This window comes from Monodelphis domestica, chromosome 1 (assembly GCF_027887165.1).
Source record: "Monodelphis domestica isolate mMonDom1 chromosome 1, mMonDom1.pri, whole genome shotgun sequence".
NCBI classification, from domain to species: domain Eukaryota; kingdom Metazoa; phylum Chordata; class Mammalia; order Didelphimorphia; family Didelphidae; genus Monodelphis; species Monodelphis domestica.
This window is the reverse complement of record NC_077227.1, coordinates 117577757-117589901: the sequence shown is the minus strand read 5'-3', so window position 1 is coordinate 117589901 and position 12145 is coordinate 117577757. Positions and strand designations below refer to the sequence as shown.

General features: G+C 36.9%; 1 protein-coding gene across 4 annotated transcripts in view; it reads left to right on the top strand.

Moving 5' to 3' along the window:
- Nucleotides 1–12145, top strand: part of HOMER2 (homer scaffold protein 2) — a 160548-nt gene that overhangs the window by 115113 nt on the left and 33290 nt on the right. The gene's annotated exons all lie outside the window — the stretch shown is intronic.

Genomic DNA, 12145 nt, shown 5'->3' with positions numbered 1-12145 from the left:
TTGATTCAGAAGTCTCATGGGTCTAATTTCCTAGTTTATTGACCTTTCCTAAAGTTTTGGACTATAAAAATCTAGAATAAAAGATTCCTTTCCTCAGCTGCATTCATTGTCAATACAAAAATATGTGTCATGCTGTTTTCCATAGTTAGATGTGATGAGTTTTCAAGGTCCTAAAACTTAGATCTCAAGCCTTCTCAAATTGGCAAAATGTATTCCTTCCTTCCTTCCTTCCTTCCTTCCTTCCTTCCTTCCTTCCTTCCTTCCTTCCTTCCTTCCTTCCTTCCTTCCTTCCTTCCTTCCTTCCTTCCTTCCTTCCTTCCTTCCTTCCTTCCTTCCTTCCTTCCTTCCTTCCTTCCTTCCTTCCTTCCTTCCTTCCTTCCTTCCTTCCTTCCTTCCTTCCTTCCTTCCTTCCTTCCTCCCTCCCTCCCTCCCTCCCTCCCTCCCTCCCTCCCTCCCTCCCTCCCTCCCTCCCTCCCTCCCTCCCTCCCTCCTTCCTTCCTTCCCTCCCTCCCTCCCTCCCTTCCTCATTCCCTCCTTCCCTCCTTCCCTCCTTCCTTCCTTCCTTCCTTCCTTCCTTCCTTCCTTCCTTCCTTCCTTCCTTCCTTCCTTCCTTCCTTCCTTCCTTCCTTCCTTCCTTCCTTCCTTCCTTCCTTCCTTCCTTCCTTCCTTCCTTCCTTCCTTCCTTCCTTCCTTCCTTCCTTCCTTCCTTCCTTCCTTCCTTCCTTCCTTCCTTCCTTCCTCCCTCCCTCCCTCCCTCCCTCCCTCCCTCCCTCCCTCCCTTCCTCCCTTTCTCTCTTCTTCCTTCCTCCCTCCCATACAGGGCAAAAAAACCTTAGTTACTTAGTTTAGATCCACCCTTATTTTAGTTCACTGCAATAATTTTTTGGAACATAGCCTTCTGCAAATTTTCTTCCTAGTCTCTAGTGGGTAACTTACTAATAAGTGTCATTATTTTTGCCTCTCAACCATGTACTTTACTTCCACATCTCTAAATTTTGTATTGTTCGTACTGATTCAGCTTACTAAGACCCACTGGAGGGTCACTCATAAAACTCCAGGAGCTCAGGATGATATGCTTACTATACATAAAGTATTATAGGCAATGTTTCCTTTAATTTGTTAAAGTTGTGATTGAATGACCATATGAGCAACAAATGAGGAAACTGGGTCTATGTAAGCAGAGTTTAGTGTTTTAATTAAATAAAAGTTACAGCCAAATCTATCTACCCTCGTTAGTAATGTGCATAATTATTACTGAACTGCATTGCTATTATGCATAAATGGTAAGCCATTGACTCAAATGATTCTAATTTGTGTTACTATTAGATAACCAATTCAAATATTTCAGGAATCAAGTGGGAGAACTGGATAGGTCAGGAATTTGGTCTAAGGGTCCTCTGAATATCTCTTTATTTTTAAGATGGAAGACTCAGGCAAGTGAGACTTACTTCCTTCTCAAAATGTGAGCACCTATGATACAGTTGTTCAGAATTCTCAGATCAACAGATATATCAGGTCTCAGTTATTAGAAGCAAAGCAAAAAACATTCTAAAGTTTCTAGATACATTTAGATTAGTGTGAATTAACCCCTTTTACTCTAATAACATAATAGATATTTATATAGACCATTACGATATGCTAAGAAATAGGTAATCAATCTCATTTAGTCATCAGTCCTCCAGGGAAGATATTTTTATCTCTATTTTTCAGATAAGGAACCTGAAATTCAGAAATGTTTTTTATGGGGTAAAGATTTGAATCCATTTCTTCCAGTACAAGTACTTCTCTCTAGAGTATAGTGCAATAACTACATTGGTAGTTCCCCTCCTCCTTCACCAATTCCCTTTTTTGTTCAGTCATTTTTAGTAATGTTTGACTCTTTGATCCTATTTGGGATTTTCTTGACAGAGATACTGAATTGGTTTGCCCTTTCCTTCTCCAATGCATTTTACAGAGGAAGAAACTGAGGCAAGGAAGATCAAGTGACTTGCCCAAGTTCACACAGTTACAAAATGTGAGGCCAGGTTTGAACTCAGAAAGAGGAGTCTTCCTCAATCTTGGCCAGATAGGCTATCCGCTGTGCCACTTACCTGCTCCTGAACACATCTAGTACATATCTAAGTTAGGATTCAAATTCAGATCTCTCCTAACTTTGTCTAGTATTCTTTTCACTATATCATCTTATATTTCTTTGTTTAAAATTTGCTTGACTGTGTCAGATTGTCTTCCTTTCCTTTACTTCTCTTCAGCCTATCTGAAGCCCATGAAAGAGAAATAAACCAGCTTCTGTAGTCATAGAACACAAGCCTCTTGTCCTGATCCTCTCTCCCAAGATCTAGCTGGCCATTCCTCTTCATTTACACCTGATGCAAATATTTACTGCTTCATTCTCATCTCACCTGCCAAAGTGAATTCCAAAGGTAGTTCTAGGAATATGGCCCGAGATGGCATCTAGTAAACAGAATGCATGCCTGGAGGGGTTTAGTGATATATGTAACTGCAGTTTCCAGAGTATGTCAAGAATTGTGGATGTGGGCTAGCTGGGTCTCTCAGTGTATAGAGAGCCAGACCTGGAGACAGGAGGTGGAAGGTTCAAATCTGGTCTCAGATATATCCTAGCCCTGTGACCCTGGGCAAGTCACTTAAGCCCCATTGCCTAGCCCTTACTGTTTTTCTGCCTTTGGAACTGACACTTAGTATTGATTCTAAAATATAAGGTATGGGTTTAAAAAAAAGAATCATGAGTATAAGGTTAGAGGTGATCAGAAGGATGCTGTTTGCTGATATAGTTTGATTCTTGCTTATGTTAGCAGATCTTCTTTTTCTCTGTTCAACATTATGCTATTAGAATAAAGGCCCCAGGAGCTAACAGAGTATACATAATTTTCCTTTCATAATAATAAAATTGTTTTCTGTGCAAACTCTGATAAACTCTCTCTGTATAATTGTTTTTGACTCATATTTTGAAAGACTTCTTTAGTTAATAATGAAGCAGGAAAAGCAATGAATGCTGGTTTGTTTTTGATCTATTCCAGATATAAGTTGAAAGGAACCTGAAGGGCAATCTTTGTTGTTGTTGTTGTTTTCTTTAAGTTTTTTGTTTTATATGCCACAGCTATTTCTAAATATAGCCCCACTTATCCCCATGAAGTGCTCCCTTTAATAAAGCAAGAAAAGTTATACAAAACTGGCCAATAGATGGACCACATCTATATATCATTTTTCACAAATAACCAGGCATTCCACCCACCCTATCAAAAGAAGGGGAGTGTATTTCATCATCTGCCCTCCAGAATCTGAATTGGTCAGTGTATAACCTGACATTCATTTGCTGGCTAGATTTTAGTTTAGTATAATCCTTTAGCTTTGGCCATTCATTCACTGACAGACATAGGGCATTGCCTTTGTCATATAACTCAAAGAATAGTTTTTGGTATTTAGGCCATGAAGCAGCTGAAAGGTAGGAGACATGGGATATTCTCAGTCACTGAGTATAAATGGAGTTAATTTTTAAGGACGTAAACTTGACCGAACAGAGGGATTAATTGAGAGATGCAGAACCTAAACAACTTATGGGCCAGGATTTTGTCATATTCATGCTCAGGAACCCAGAAGCCCCAGTGCCTGCATGCCAGATAATTCTCTGAATATGCAAATCCTTTTTGAGTATTATTCAATAGTTGATGTTTTATATTATACCAAGTGGATGGACAAATAAATCCACATTTATCTCTGAAAATACATGCTACAAACTGGCAATTTGAGAAAGTGTGTCTACAAAGTCAAAAGGGTTGTTCTCTATTGTCATTATTATACATTTTGGGAGGAATAGGAGAGAATAGAGAAGGGAAGGCAATCTTTTTAATGGGACCAATAGGAACGAAACATTTTCTTTTTATGATGGGAGGTGAGATGTATAAAATATTTCTCTAATGAAAACTTGCTTTCCTCCTAGCCCAGTTTTTTTTTTCAAGCCCAGTTATAGTTTGATTATCCACTTCCTTAAAAGTCTATAGGTGGCTAAGGTTTCTCTGTGATGTTAGAAATGCTAAAGACACTGTTTACTTTGTGCCACCCTGAGGCTGTTAGACACTGGAGCTCCTTTATGTAAGCTAATTATTGCTATCAGAGATAGCCTTATATCTGTGAAAATGATCAGTGAATGGTAAATAGTTTATGATGTGGTGGGTGGGATTGAGGGGAGAGAAGTTTACTGTAAACATTTTGAACTACAGAATTGTTGAATAGTTATTTCATAAATCTTTGAAACATGGTATAGTTTATACATTTTTGCTTTCTTCATCTATAAAGAAGACAGAGCATGAAGCAGATATGCTTAGCCTAAGCCATAAAGTACTTTTAAGATTTTTTTCTGTGACAGACAGTGGGATTTAATTTTTTAAAAATAAGATGAATTTTCTTCTGAGTGAATTATATGTGTTATACTTGGGAGTAGAAGATGTGGCTTAATAAGAAATCTCTTTTGGTTCTGAAATTCCATGAGGATTTTCAACTAGAATAACTTGTCTTCCTTGTTCTTTGGGCTGCTATTTTGTCTCTTCTTAATATGACCTTTTTATCTCATCAATTTTCAAAGTATACTTCCATTATAACTTTTATTGTTCCAGAGATGGAAGAAATTATCCATAGAAGCTGTTAAAATGACGGATACTCTCATGGTATCCTGGAGTTCTTTGGACTTGGACTAATCCTGAGACTATTTAGAAATGGGGTAAATGCCTGGGGATAGGAAGAGGGGGAATATAGTCAGAGATGCAGAGAAACAGGGACCAAGACACAGACAGAGGATGAGACAGAGATAGACAAAGGCAGAAGGAGGGAGTGATATAGAGGGTAAAAGAGAATGGGTGGAGAGAGAGAGAGAGAGGGAGGGAGGGAGGCAGGGAGGGAGAGGGAGAGAGATTAGAAAATCTCTTGTAGCTTTGCTTTCTTTAGGGCATATTTTCATGGAGCTCTTTTAGCTCAGGGTTTTAAGCATTCGTGGAGTGATATTCTTTGAACTTTCACTAGATCAAATTATCAGAGTACTGAACATGAAATCTCCAAGTTTTCTAGATAGGATTTTCCCCTCAGTGGCCAGAGAACTCTTCTTCCCTTCTTAGGATCTAATGGCCCCAAGCCATGAAGGCCTTACCTATATCATAAATTATTCATAAATGTTTCTGTTCTTGAAAAGGTCAGGTGAAGGGGATCTGTCTTTTTTTGTCCTAGAGTAGTATCTCTTCTCTTCTATACTCTATACTTATTCTACATAACTAAAGTGCCCATGTTGTCCTCTTTTAGGATTTGTCTAAAATCTTTCTCCCAATACTTTCATAATCCATTAGGCTTGAAACTATCTTCCCAAACTTTAAGTTTTGTAGGCCAATAATTTGGCTGTTCTCCACTTTACCTTGATCTCAGTCTCCACAAGTATACTAGTGATAATCTACTTTAGTAGGTTCTGGGAAGTACTTGTTCTATGTTTTGGAGAAAAACCAGTTACTTGCTAGTAAATATCTCCTGTCCCTGGAAGCTATCACAGAATCCTTCTGACCTCCCCACCAACAAAGCACTTTCAATGTCAGAGTACACTAGTGGAGACAAAATTCCATTCTGAGAACTATGGGATTTTATAAGAATGACATCCATTATAACAGCTTCCAAGGATAATTCAATTTTGGAGAAACAAGCTACTGGCAAGTCATTGGGTTGTTTCCATTGGCTATTTGGGACCATATTTTTGTGAGGATATTGCATTCTGGAATATCCAAAAGTTAACAGAGAAATGAGACCCTTTCAGAGACCCCTTGTTAGGATTTGAAGAGCATGAATGCTTGTATTTAAGACAGTCTAGGCCTCTTGTTTTCTCATTGTTCTCCTTCTGTTTCTGTTTCATCTCTCTAATAGGGATCATTGTGATCATCATCAGGCATCCAGTGAATGTCTGTCTACAGTGTATCTCTGTTGGGCATGGGAGGTATAAAGGGAGTAGTTTGTATTTTAAGGGATATGTCAGATTTGACAAGATTCCACATCCCACACCCTCAAAGATAATTACACATTGGAATTTTTAAAAAAATTTAAATCAAGCGATTTGAAACTTAAATTTTATGGGCTTCATAAATATTCATGGATAGTACTTGGCTCTAGGAAAAGAACAGCAACCAAAATTCATAATTATGACTGCTGTTAACTATAAATTCTGTTTATTGTCAGTCTTGCATGTTGCAAATCAAATCAATAAATATTTATTGAACTTTGTTATGATCGAGGCTCTGGGCAGAGTTGTATACTTGAATTATGGCTTGGTGCAAACTGAGATTGGCTTATAGGAAATAGATATAAAAGTTATTGTTTATATTCCTGGTTGTGTCCACATGTAATATAGTTGTGTATGTATGAGCATGCATCTCTGAATTTTCCTTAGAGCTATTTATGATAGTTGCTATAGTGAAGGCTCCTTCATGTTTAGTTCCTGTGGGCTCAATCATGATCTCTATGTAGATAAGTACCAGATCAATATACCCAGTCTTAGCCTCTCTCCTAAAAGTAGTAATTTATAGTGAATTATTAATTCAGTAAGAACTTATTAAATGGGGCAGCTAGTTGGCTCTGTGGATACAGTGCTGGGCCTGGAGATAGGTATTCCTGGATTCAAATCTGGTCTCTGATACTTCCTATCTGTATGACCCAGGGAAAGGTACCTAATCCCAATTGTCCAATAATTAGTACTGATTCCTAGAGGTAAGGGTTAAAAAAAAAAGAACTTATTAAATGCCTACTTTGTGCCAGACACTTTGCTAAGCCCTACTGAAATAGAAAAATTTAACATTACCTATCTTCAAGTATCTATCTTGACATTGGAAACACATATGTAGATATAAATAGATTCTTTCTCCCTTCATCTCTCTGTATGTATGTATAGTAAATGCAGAATAATTCTAGGGGCATAAAAAGCTGGGGGGATTAAGAAAGACCATGATAGAATGTGGCATTAGATTTGAGTTTCAAAGGAAGTTAATGATTCATGAAGGGAGAGGGGAAGATGGAATACACTCCAGGAATGGACCAGCCTGAGCAAAGGCACGGGCATAGGTGATAGCATTTTGTCATTTTTTTTTGTCTTTAATTGTAAATACATATATATTAAACATAATGAAAATGTCAAGAAACCTTATATGGAGGCATGTGCCTCTAGTCATTTCCTATAGCTCATGGAAATAAAGAAAGAAAGAAAGTCTGTGTGGTATTCCATCTCTGGAGCAGAGTTTGTAACAAGTTAAAGCAGGGAGAAAAAAAAGCAAAAGAAATCCTTCCTTAACTTAACTCATTGGAAGTCACAAGAATGACAATGTTGACACTTCTGAGACTATCTTAAACTTTTTTCAAAAACAACTTTTTTTTAATGTCATCTAAGTTCTCACCTTTTATCTTTCTAACTCTTTCTTCCCAGATATCTATCCTATATGAAAAAGAATTTAAAAATTAAGCAAAGTTGATCATTACATTAAAAAAATACCTGATGATGTGTAATGTTCCACACCTGTGGATTGCCCCACCCTAACTTCTGCTAGTACAAAGCCATCTCATATTTCTTTTTTGATTCCATATTTATTCTTTGTAATTTTGCTGCATTCATTTAAAACATTGTTATTCTGTGGTTGTTCTTTCCATTTACCTTGCTGTAGTTGTGTTCTTGGCTCTGCTTGCTTTTTTTTGTATTGGTTCATGTAAGTCCTTTTGTGCTTCTCCATATTAATTATAGTACTTCTTTTTTATATCATCATAATATTTTATTCTATTAATCATCACAATATGTATATATATTAAAAATTTGCAATGCACTTTATTAAATAATATTTTTCCCCAATTGCATGTAAAACCAATTTTTAACATTAATTTTTTTTAATTGAGTTCCAAATTTTTTTCCTTTCTCTCTTCACTCTCTCTACCCTGAGACAGTATGCAACTTGACATTGGAAACACATGTGAGATTATACAAAACATATTTCCATGTTGGTCTTCTTGTAAAAGAAAACACAACCTCCCACAAAAAAAATATCCCACAAAAAATAAAGTGAAAAATAGATTGCTTGGATCCATCAATACTTTCCCTGGAAGTGGTAGCATTTTTCATCATGAGTAATTTGGAATTATCTTGGTTCACTGTATTGCTGAAAATGGCTGTCATTCACAGTTGATCATTATACAATATCACTTACTGTATAACAGTGTTCTGGTTTTGCTCATTTCACTCTATTAATTCATGTAAGTTCAGGTTTTTCTGATATCATCCTTGCAAAGTACTTTATAAATATGATCTTGCTTTAATTCACAATAATCCAATGAAGTAAGTGCTACTATTATTACCCATATTTTATAGAAGAGGAAGATACTAACACAGGCAGAGGTTAAGTGACTCCTAGCTTCACATTGATAGTAAATATCTAAGGCTATATTTGAATTTAATTATTTCTGATTCCAAGACCAGGGCTCAAACCAATGTGCCATTTAGGTGTATTGTTCATGTTCCCAATTTTGGCCTTTCCCAGTTGATGGACATTATATATATATATATATATATATATATATATATATATATATATATATATATATATAAAATCTCAAATTCAAATTTGTCCTCAGACACTTCCTAGTTGTGTGATCCTGGGCAAGTTGCTTAACTCCAATTGTCTGGTCCTTAACCACTCTTCTGCCTTGGAACCAATGCTTACTATCAAGTCTAAGACAGGAAGTAATACTTAGTATCTGTTTTAAGACAGAAGGTAAGGGTTTGAAAAAAAATTATAGATATATTAAGTTAGAAATATCCAGTAGCAATTGGTGATGCATGATTAGGACTCAGGAAAGAGATCTTTTGCAGAGACATACTGATTGGACTTGTTTTTGATAGAAAATATATTCCAACTCATGACAGCCTTGGGAGACACAGTTATTGGGTATAATATGGACAGTCATCCAACAAAGGAGAATGTAAAGAAACCATCAGACAAGTAGGAGAACCTAAAGGACATCATCTCTTTTACTCACTTTTATACCACCCCCCCCCACACACACACATAGACTATAGAGAATATGTGTAAGGAGAAGGTAATAACCACTGTCAAATGCTGTTAAAGTCAATAAGGATTAGGACTAAGAAAAGATGATCACCCTCTGCAATTGAGATGATTGGTAACTTTAAAGAGAGCAATTGGAGTAATGAGGTAAAATACCAGATCACGAGGTACTGAGGAGTGAGGAGGGGAAATAATGGGCTTAATGAGAGTAGACAGCTTTTCTAGAACTTTAACTGTGAACAAGCAAAGATATTTTGGATAATCAATTAATGACAGGACAAAGCAGTAGGTTTTTAAGAATGGGGGAGACCTGGATGTGTTAGTAGATGAAGAGATAATGGAGAGACTGAGGATGTATGAATGTGTGTGTGAGAAAGAGAGAGAGGTCTTAGCAAATGAGAAAGAGAAAATGAGAAATTATATGAAAAAGGAGAGAAAGAGGGTATCTTGTGCAAGTCTTGGAGAGAAGAGACAGCTTTGAATGGACACTGTGGAGTACAAGTCATCTAGGAAAGAGTGGAAGGCTTGTCTTGTGGCATTGAGGGCCTAGCTGAGATTACATAACATAAATTTGTAATGCTCCAAGTCAGCATGGTAGTATGACTTTATCGTGGCTCAGCAGCTTCTGAGGAGGACCAGAGAAATCTGATTGTGGGATAATCTAAAGCTGGAGTTTTGCAAACCACGGGTGGCAATAGAACAGGGAGATAAGAGATTTGAGAGTAAAAGATAGTGTGATCATGGAAATGTAATACTTGGGTATGGCAAGATCATGAGTATGGCCATCCCTGAATATGACTGAAGTAGGATGTTGTAATTTTTTATTATTTGATTACCTTTAGAAATTGTTCTTAGATTAATAATGGCCCATTTAAAAAACTTGGGACAATATGATGTGCCCTGAGATAATTTCTGGTATAAAGCACAAAATATCCCTTTCTTCTCCTCTGAGTTCTGAAAGTAGCATCCTTCCTTCTATTTGTGAAATGTTACAGATAAAAGAGTGGTTGCCTTAAACTGTGACTGCAAAAATATGGTTTCAAATCAAAATATAGTGGTCACCATGGGAAAAGTCCCAAATATTAAATATACCCAAGTCAGCTGGGTTTTATAGAGATTTTAATTAATACAAATTAAGGAATTAATGAAAGGGAGAGAGAGAGAGTAAGAGGAAATAATGAGAAAAGGGCTAGGCCAGCCTAGGCTTAAGCCTTAAGAGAGAGATCAGTCAGTCTTTAATCCACTCACCACAAGATTTGTCCCAAGCAAGACTCTAGTGTTCAGAGAGACCTTCCAGTTTAGATCAGGAAGCTGAACTAAGTTCAGTCACCAAGAGAGAGCCCAGCCTCCAATTCAGCTTTGGCAAGCTTCCCCTTCAGAGCCCTTTCTGACCTCCTTTTAAAGAAAATTTTCTCCTATGTCACCTCCCCTAAGTTTTCACATCTACCAATCACAGTAGACGTTTTCACAGGACTGACCATTCTTAATTCACACCTTCTTTAGTTCTCAACTTCTCTGGGTAGATTGGAAACTTCACAACTCTTTTGTTACGCTTGTCTCTTGTAAGTTTGCAAGTTGCCTGACCTTTTAGTGATTAATTTGACCTTCATAGGTACTTAGCACCTTTTTGTATTAGATCTAAAAATAGACTTAGCTTAAGGGTTTTAGCTTTACTTTAAGTATGAGTTAAGTACTTTTTCATTGTTCAGTAAGGAGTTTACAACTTTATCTTCCTCTAAAGTATGCTTAAGTATAGGTGGAGTAAGGTTAGAGTTCTCACATTCCTGACCAAAGTCCCTTCATTGTTTAAAATGGGGAATGGTCTTAACCAAATGTTCTAAGGTAGAGTCTGAGAATTTTTAACATTCACAAGTCTGAGAAATTTTAAGATTCACAGAAATAAAGATGTCAAAGCTTTCCCAACAAATATATGTTGGGACATAATAATATGACAGTCTCACTCACAACCTTGTTTTTGTCTCCTCTCCTGTGTGAAGTATTGCATGAATTGTTCCTTCTTTTATTTTTTTCTCCCCCCCCCTACCCCTAATCAGTTCTTCATGTTTCTAGAGCAGAATCCAGATTAATGTACTTTGAGTAAAGTCTGCCACACTTAAATCAATGAATGCTGACAGAAATGATGCATATGAATTTCGGAGCAAACTTCCTTTTCTTCCAGAATGTATTCCTGTATCACTATCATAATGAACCACAGACCCTTTTCTGTTAATTTACCTGATTTTTTCTATCTCATCTGCACTAAGTTAGCTGTGGGAGTAAGAATAAGGTACATCAATTCCTACTTCAAATATTTGTGTTAGTGTCTTTTGGGGAAGCTTACTTGCTCTAAATCCTGAATACACCCTGTAATCAGAAGATGATACTTAAGTAGATAGGATACATAGGCCATAAGTTTCTTCAAGGGTATTCTTAACATTTCCTTGACATCTCCACTTGTATGGCCTTGTTTTGATGTCAAACGCAACATTTCCAAAACAGAACACATTATCCATCCTCCTGCCCCCAAACCCACTCCTCCTAATTTTCCTCTTTAAGTTCAAAGTACCACCATTTTCCCCTTGTTTACACTGGTTTATCCTTTGATTTAATTAATTAACTTAATGCAGAGTCCAGGTAAACTTCACTCATACATAAATGAGGAAACTGAGTCAGAAAAAAGGTTTCTTTTTACCCCCAAAGGACACATAGTGGCATTCAAGCCTAGAGTTTAGATCTTTTAGCTCTCATTCAATACTCTACATAGTGTTCTATTAGGGTAGGCCACCTAGCAAAAATCTTTCCTGGGCTTGGAAAAGACGGATAGTTAGATGTTGATATTGATGGTGTTGTTGTTGATGGTGGTGATGATGTTGATGGTGTTGATGATGTTGTTGATATTATTGTTGTTGATGTTGCACCACCATTTTTCTAGTCATCCAAGGTTCTCAGCCTGGGAGATTTTTTTTCTCATTCCCTCAGTTGCCAGATCAAGGCAATTCCACATTCTCAGCATCTCTCATATCTGTCCTCTTTTATCCATTCACACTACTACCACTTAGTCA